Source organism: Podarcis bocagei (genome assembly GCF_964188305.1).
Source record: "Podarcis bocagei genome assembly, chromosome: 4".
NCBI classification, from domain to species: Eukaryota; Metazoa; Chordata; class Lepidosauria; order Squamata; family Lacertidae; genus Podarcis; species Podarcis bocagei.
In genome coordinates, this window is record NC_138128.1 from 65,048,954 (window position 1) to 65,057,029 (window position 8,076).

General features: G+C 46.2%; 1 long non-coding RNA gene across 1 annotated transcript; it reads right to left on the reverse strand.

Moving 5' to 3' along the window:
• Positions 1 to 5,544: 5,544 nt before the first annotated feature.
• On the reverse strand, positions 5,545 to 7,455 carry LOC308586105. Its single transcript, XR_014007749.1, has 2 exons — positions 7,014 to 7,455; positions 5,545 to 5,923 (listed from the first exon to the last, which is right to left on the reverse strand). It is a non-coding gene; the product is annotated as an uncharacterized lncRNA (long non-coding RNA).
• Positions 7,456 to 8,076: the final 621 nt, after the last annotated feature.

Here is an 8,076-nt window from a genome sequence, read left to right on the forward strand (position 1 = left end):
CAGCCCTGTCCATGCTTTCCTTCATGAGAACCTGGGACAGCTCAGTCAGTAGAGCATGAGATCCGTAATCTCAAGGTTGTGGGTTCGAGCCCCACATTGGGTAAAAGATTCCTGCATTACAATGGGTTGGCCTAGATGACTCTCGTGGTCCCTTCAATTCTGTGATCAGTGGCGTAGCGTGGGGGGTGCCAGGGGTGCCAGCCGCACCGGGCGCAACATTTGGGGGGGCGCGTTTGGCCGGCCCTCCTTGAGGAAGCAGGAACCCCACTGTCCAGGCGGAGAGACCTCCTCCCGCCGCCAGCCTTCGGAAGGCTGCTCCGAAGCCTGGCGGTGGGGCAGAGAGCAGTGGCGTAGCGTGGGGGGTGCAGGGGGTGCACGCCGCCTGCCATGCCACCCTGGCTGCTTCAACCGCGTCCGACAGCCGGCTCGAGGCTCCTTCCGGCCGGGTCTCCCGACGGGGCGCTGCGGGCGGAGGCTCTGGCACCAAGCGCCACGCCACCCAGGCTCGGGTCGCTGTCTGGACGCGCGCAGCCCGCCAAACGCACCATCTGCGGCGCTCTAGTGCCTGCGTGCCAAGACCGCCCACCCGCCCCGACGGGGCCCCCCCTCACCCACGCCGGAGGCCGGCCGACGCACTGGCCCCAGAGCCGCCCCCTCCCCGCGCCAGAAAGAAGCCGCGTCGGGACTAGCCGGGCCGGGGAGGGGGACTGAGAAGGCTGCGCCGCGACACCCAAAGATGCGCGTCTTGACGCAAAGGGGCCCGCGGCACCCAGACGCGGAAGGGACCCTCTCCCCCTGACCCGCCACTGAACTGCAATTTCCAGCTCCCTTGGCAAATCCCAGTCCCCAATCCCCAAGATGCTTTATTTGAGGCAGGGGTCCTTTAATTGCAAAAACAACAGCACGGAGGGCAGTAGTCACCACGACGTTTGCCCCAGAGTAGAGCCGTCAGTATTAATGACCATGGTTAGGGGTTAGGGGGCGCAAATTACTTGCCTTGCCCCGGGTTTGGGGGCGCAAATTACTTGCCTTGCCCCGGGTGCTGATAACCCACGCTACGCCGCTGTCTGTGATACCCAGTTCCATTCTCATCACACCTGACTTTGCCTTCTCTTCCTTGCCGCAGCATTCTGAGGCCCCTGTGTTCTAGATGTGTGTGTACGTTTTCCTGTTAGAAATGCGTTGCACTCCTGCCAACCTCAGGGTTGCCCAAAGCCTGCTGCGGCCTTCCCTCTTTGTCATGCTGGCCACATGACCCGTAAGCTGTACGCCGGCGCCCTCGGCCAATAAAGCGAGATGAGCGCTGCAACCCCAGAGTCAGCCATGACTGGACCTAATGGTCAGGGGTCCCTTTACCTTTTTAAGTATGCTTAAGATTGCCACCTGGATAATATAATTTAGAGATAACAGATTAATAAGGGGCCCTCATATTTTTGGGACTAGAGACACAGCAGGAAATGTAAGGAATTGTTGTGGCAACCACAAAATACCCATTTCATAGAAGAAAAGCTAGTGATGCTCAGAACACTCCCCCTGTAGGTAAAGCACCTATATTCCTAAAACAAACAAAGACAAAGAGTTCCCAACAGAAAACTCCCTCAAAGCCAAACAAAGTCAAATTTAAAATAAAAATGGGGAGAGGAGACCTTGTCAAACACCAAGGGTAGTGTCTGAAAGTAGCCTGGTGCCCAGAGATGTTGGCAGCCTCAGTGATGGAATAGTGTATTGATACATTATTTGTTTATATTCTTCCCTATTGCGTTGGTTTCACCAAAATCCTGCTGTTGTGTGCTGAACTAGGGTAGTCAGGTCAAAGGAGGACTTGAATTGTCTCTTGTAATAATTCAGAGCTGATTTCTTTTATCAGCTGTAGTCTGTCACACAGGGGTCAGGAAAAAAGCGGAACTGGATGAAATTATCCCTTTTATGAAAAGGTACTACTTTGACTATTTTATAAAAAGTTGTGGTTTAAAAAGATAACGGCACTCTGCATGTGCCCTGAGGCTCTCTTTCTTTGCGCAAACAGATACCACAATAGCCATACCTGGCTTCTGTAGAGGGAAGATCCTTTTAACCTGTTCTGCTACATTTGCATGGACGCCTGAGCCGCAACGTTATTTGCAAGCCACTAGTAAACCAGATTGTGCCAACCTTTTGGGGCAACCACTGTTTCATTCTAATAGCTTAACAGAAGTTTGGATTTAACAATACAACCTATGCCATGAGCATCTGAGGAACAATGCATTGACAGCTGCTTAAAGCACATCTGAAAAATGCATGTCTGTAAGGAGCCAAAGTGAGGAGGAATTAAAGAACCTTTTAATGAGGGTGAAAGAGGAGAGTGCAAAATATGGTCTGAAGCTCAACATCAAAAAAACGAAGATCATGGCCACTGGGCCCATCACCTCCTGGCAAATAGAAGGGGAAGAAATGGAGGCAGTGAGAGATTTTACGTTCTTGGGCTCCATGATCACTGCAGATGGTGACAGCAGTCACGAAATTAAAAGACGCCTGCTCCTTGGGAGAAAGGTGATGGCAAACCTAGACAACATCTTAAAAAGCAGAGACATCACCTTGCCAACAAAGGTCTGTATAGTTAAAGCTATGGTTTTCCCAGTAGTGATGTATGGAAGTGAGAGCTGGACCATAAAGAAGACTGATCGCCGAAGAATGGATGCTTTTGAATTATGGTGCTGGAGAAGACCCTTGAGAGTCCCATGGACTGCAAGAAGATCAAATGCATCCATTCTTAAGGAAATCAGCCCTGAGTGCTCACTGGAAGGACAGATCGTGAAGCTGAGGCTCCAATACTTTGGCCACCTCATGAGAAGAAAGACTCCCTGGAAAAGACCCTGATGTTGGGAAAGATGGAGGGCACAAGGAGAAGGGGACGACAGAGGACGAGATGGTTGGACAGTGTTCTCAAAGCTACGAACATGAGTTTGACCAAACTGTGGGAGGCAGTGGAAGACAGGAGTGCCTGGCGTGCTCTGGTCCATGGGGTCATGAAGAGTCGGACACAACTAAACGACTAAACAACAACAACAAGGAGCCAAAAGTGGATACTAATTCTACCCCACCATGGTGCTTATTCCGTTGTTTCTGCGCAGGATCAGACCAGAAAAGCAGCGGGTTCATTGCCAAAGGAGGCTTCCAGCTTTCCTTCGGCTCCCTAGCTGCATTTTGAATATCTAGAAGCTTTCCCTGTTTTAAGCATTCACCATTATTTTGTTGAGATATACAGTGGTACCTCAGGTTACGTACACTTCAGGTTACAGACTCCGCTAACCCAGAAATGGTACCTCGGGTTAAGAACTTTGCTTCAGGATGAGAACAGAAATCGTGCTCCAGCGGCAGGGCAGCAGCAGGAGGCCCTATTAGCTAAAGTGGTGCTTCAGGTTAAGAACAGTTTCAGGTTAAGAACGGACCTCCGGAACAAATTAAGTACTTAACCCGAGGTACCACTGTAGGTGGGAACGGGAGCGATAAATTAGCATTGGAGGCTGGGAGGAATTGAGAAACTGAAAAGATTGTAGGGTGTTCAGATGCAAAGGGCGGGCGGGGGGGAGCATTTTAATAGGTGAAGCTTTTTTCATCCTTAAGCTGAACCTGTATGGCAACACACATTGTGCCTGCTGTACAGCCAACCCGCCCTCTTTTACCCAACTACTAGAGCTTCAGGAGTTCTGTCTACCTTTATATTAGTTTTCTTGGAAAAGAGAAGGAAGGCTGAACATCAATATTTTTGGAGATGCCCCCTGATCCCACCCTGAGTTCAATGGGGCATGCTCCCAAGTACATGGGCATAGGATTGCAGCCTGATTCTCCCTGTATATATACGAGAGCCCTCAAATTGTGTTGCTTTCCTCGAGACCCTCATAGGCTGGCTGCTTACTTGTACAGACCCCAGACCAGTTAAATCTATTATTTATTGCTATTTTTTTTAGTGATAGGACCCTGGATGCTTATCTCTAAGCTCTGCTACTCAGAGAGCTGGAGCTTCAACCATTTCGTTCGATAGCCTATCAAGAGACATGTGCCCCAAAAGATATCTGTGAATGAACGAAATGATTGGTTCTGGGCACAGAGCTAGTAACTGAGTAACAATTCGCATATTTAAGCAGCACATTGCAAACGTGGGCTGTGATCCTGTGCAGACTTCCATGTAAGACCCATTAGGACATAGTGAGAGTCAAATTCTGAGTAAATATACATAGGGTTGCACTACTGAGCTGTGGATTTCTCTATAAGCCAGATAACTTAAAAAAACCCCAAACCCAACAGCAACATGCCCTAAAAGTACACTACAGAGTTTCAAGGAAATATTGGAGTAAATGCATTCTATGGCTTTTTATTCCCTATTATCACCGACCCCAGTTGTTCTTAATACTGTATTTGAAAGAGAGTGTGGGGGGGGGGGTTTGCAGGAGAGGGGGTGTATTGTCAACTAAATATATGTAAAAAGAAATGTCCTAGCATCCCTTTTCTTTTCATTTTTTATATGGATAGAAGCATTGTGTTTTTAGCAGCTGCAAATAAATTTAACATGTGAAGTTTTTTCCCTGTTCAGAAGTGGGGGTGCTGTGACAAGGAAAGCTCCTATTGATTTGTCTCTCAGGCAGTTGTTAAAGACACAAAGCCTCTGTCCATATAAATGAACAGATGAGGCTTTCCCTATCACTGCATCCTTATTCATGGAGAAAGTTTTACCTGTTGAGTTTCTACCCAATTGTCCCCTGCACTTAGCTTCTCTCAATAAATAAAAAAGCAAGGGGAATAGCTGTCACTCAGTGGCAGAGTATCTAGTTAGCAGACAGGTCATTGCTTCCCACCCTGGTGTCTTCAGGTACAGAGTGGAGGGACCCCTGTGTGAAACCCTGGAAAGCTGTTGCCCGTCAGTGTAGGCAATACTGAACTAGATGGAGCAATGTATATAAGGCAGCTACCTGTGTTTCTGTGCAAGAGTTCCCAATTTTATCCCTCCCCAGCCCAGTTTGAACAAGTCCCATTGTTTTTGATGAGATTTCAACACAGAGAGCTGGTTTCAAGATGAGCAGCTCCTGCCCTCAATGCAGAGTAACCTCAGCACCCCGGAATGCCTGGTTTTGGTGGAACCTAAATGTTTTAAAGGTGTACTTAAACTTCTCTGGTTTCCATGGGGTTTAGGAGCATGTGTGCTGCCAAGCAGCCTTTTAAGAAGATGTTGAAGTGTTGCTATTGCTTAACCACACTGCAGGGAACCCTAAGTGCCATTGTGTTTCAATATACAATTACCACACCGTGAACTAGTGCACCAGTTGTTTGCTTGTTGTGCAACGTTACACTTTTGGGATCATTGGGGTTTTTGTGTGTGTGTGTGTGCGCGCGCAGAGGCACCTAGATTTAATTTTAAAGTTGTTGAAGCACCCACAAACACATTGAATCACCCCACACTCATTTCCCAGTCTGACTAAGCGAAAGTATTGCTACAGTAACACACGGTTTCTATTTCTTCCCTCGCTCTCACTCCACCCGTCTTAATGCAAAATAAGTAAGAGGCATAAGTGCAGTCAAGAGTTCTTTTTATTGTTCAGCAACTCAAAGGGGAAGCACATTTACAAACTGAATGAAGCCAGGAAAGATGACACAAAACAATCAAAGCAACCACATTTCCCCACAAATTGATAGCATTTATGAACTTGTACTTTTTGAACATTATTGCAGTGTATGCTTAAAATTCAATACATCATTAAATACAGCACATCATTATGCAAAGTTCTGTCAGAAAACATATAGGCATATTACACAGCAATTTTATACAGATGAGTAAGAATTAGAAAATTAATTGAACTGAAAGGGATGCAACAATCTCGAAACAGATTTAAAAAAAGCAAGGCAATGATTCCCCCGCTGCTTTAACATTGAGAGTTACATGAAAAATGATCTGTGGATGAAACAAAGAAGAAAATTAGTTTTATGTTCTCTTATATTCTAACAATATAATATCACATAATCACACCCAGGCTTCCTTACTGAGAAACACTTGCCTTTAGCAAGACAGAAATAAGCAGATAGAGCATTTCCTATTAACTGATTCCCTGTGCTGGGGAAAGCTGCACCTGTTGAATTTTGCCTACTATGCAGCCGTTAAAAGCACCGATCCTTTGACTACGAAAAGGTGGCAATTGTAAATGAGCTCTACATAACAGATTTCCTAAATCAAAGGCTAACTCACTTTTAAAAAAGCATGATTCATTACTCTTTGAATTACAGCCAAGGCTAACCTGCTTATTCAGATTAAAGAACCTGTTTTTAAGTACCCTTTTACATTCAAAAACCTAACTGGCATGCAAAATAATAATCTTTAGAATTCATGCAAGTTTCTCATACAAGCGGTTTTGCAAATCAACCCTACAGCCCAGTTTACTCAGAAGTCCCCCCCGCTCCCCACATTTTGCCTCTGGAAGATGTCTTGCCGCAGAAGAGCAGGGCGGTGGAGCACCTCAATCGCCCCATTTTCCCATGCCGTATGCCTCTTTAGATCAGATTCTCAAAGAAGTATATGCATAGGAAAAAGGAACAACGAGCAAGTATGGAGAGGAATCCTGCAGCTTGAAAAGAGGTCGCCAAGAAACCTAGAAGAAAAACATACATGAAATACACACAAATATATTCCCTATGCACCCATTTACATTTCCACATGAGGTAACATTAATTTATTTGCAGTGCCCCCATCCACTGCTTCTTTCAACAGCATCTAAAACACAAGAACTAGATATCTCAAAGAAACACACACTCACATATGGACCAACGTGCGGCAGGAAGAAAAAGACTGAACAAAAAGTGATTTCGTTGCTTTAAAGAGTGGCACAATGCAAGAAAACTCCTCTGTAACCCCAGGAAATCTCTTACTAGTGCCATAGCGTTGCAAGAAAAAGTAGAAAAATCTCCCCAAAAAGTGCCCGGAACACCAAAGGCGCTGGACTTGTCTCCTGCTCCCAATGCGAAGAGGAACTCCTCGCAATGAGTCTTACCTGATCAGTTGCCGGGGCTCTTCAGTGCTCCACGTCCCTCTGCCTCAGAATTTATCCTTTGGCCAAGACCTTGAGGAGGGATTACAAGACAGTGTTGCTGTTTTCCGAAGCGATAACCATCCTTCCCCCTTGCCAAGGCCTCGGCTGCACCTGCAGATGGGGGCCACGCAAGAACTGTGCTTTGCTGAAGGCTTGGGAAGTATCACTTTTGCAAGAGAGGGAAGGAGGGGAGGGAACGCAGCTGGCAAAGGGGGGGCTGATCCGAGCCATGGGAAGGCACAGCCCAAGGTGCCCCGTTATCGCCTGTTTTTCATTCACGTACGTCAGCAATTTCTGAAATGTTAGCCTGGGAGAGGACTTTCAGTTCTGGGAAAAGTTGTTTTTCATTTTCTTCCTTTTGTAAAAAAGAAAGGCCTTTCTTGCTCACATGTCTGTCAAGGCCAATGCTTCCCCCTGTTTTTCTAAGCGCTAGTCAGGATCCCTGAAATTTTATTCTTTATTGCTAATGAAGGAAGACATTCTTTACTTTGCACAGAACTACAGTTCCTAGAGTGGTACAATAATCAACCCCCTTTCCCAGGGAATGCTGGGAACTGCAGTTCTCTGTCAGGAGCAGCGATCTCCTAACAACTCTCAGCATCCTGAACAAACAACAGCTCCCAGAAATCTTTGAAGAAATCCATGACTGTTTAAAGTGGTTTCAAATGCATGTCTTTAAATTTGTGTTGTGATTGTGGCCTATGGTGCCCCTACTCATGAACAGTTGGTGAAAGATTTTAGGCAGTCTAAACGTGACTTTTGTGAATGATGTGCAAATTCCAGAAACTCTAATAGTTGGTGATAAAGTGAGATTTGACTAGGAGATCCTTATTACAAAGATATCTTAGGGTTGTGGTTGTTGTTTTTAACCAGCTCTTGAAACATGTTTATGAATTTATATACAACAGACCGTCCAAGTGTCCCTATTTTCCAGGGACACCCCAAATTTACAAAAGCCATCACAGTTTTTGATTTGATCCCATAAGGACCTGCTTTTCCTTAGGACGTCCTTATTTTCATTGGG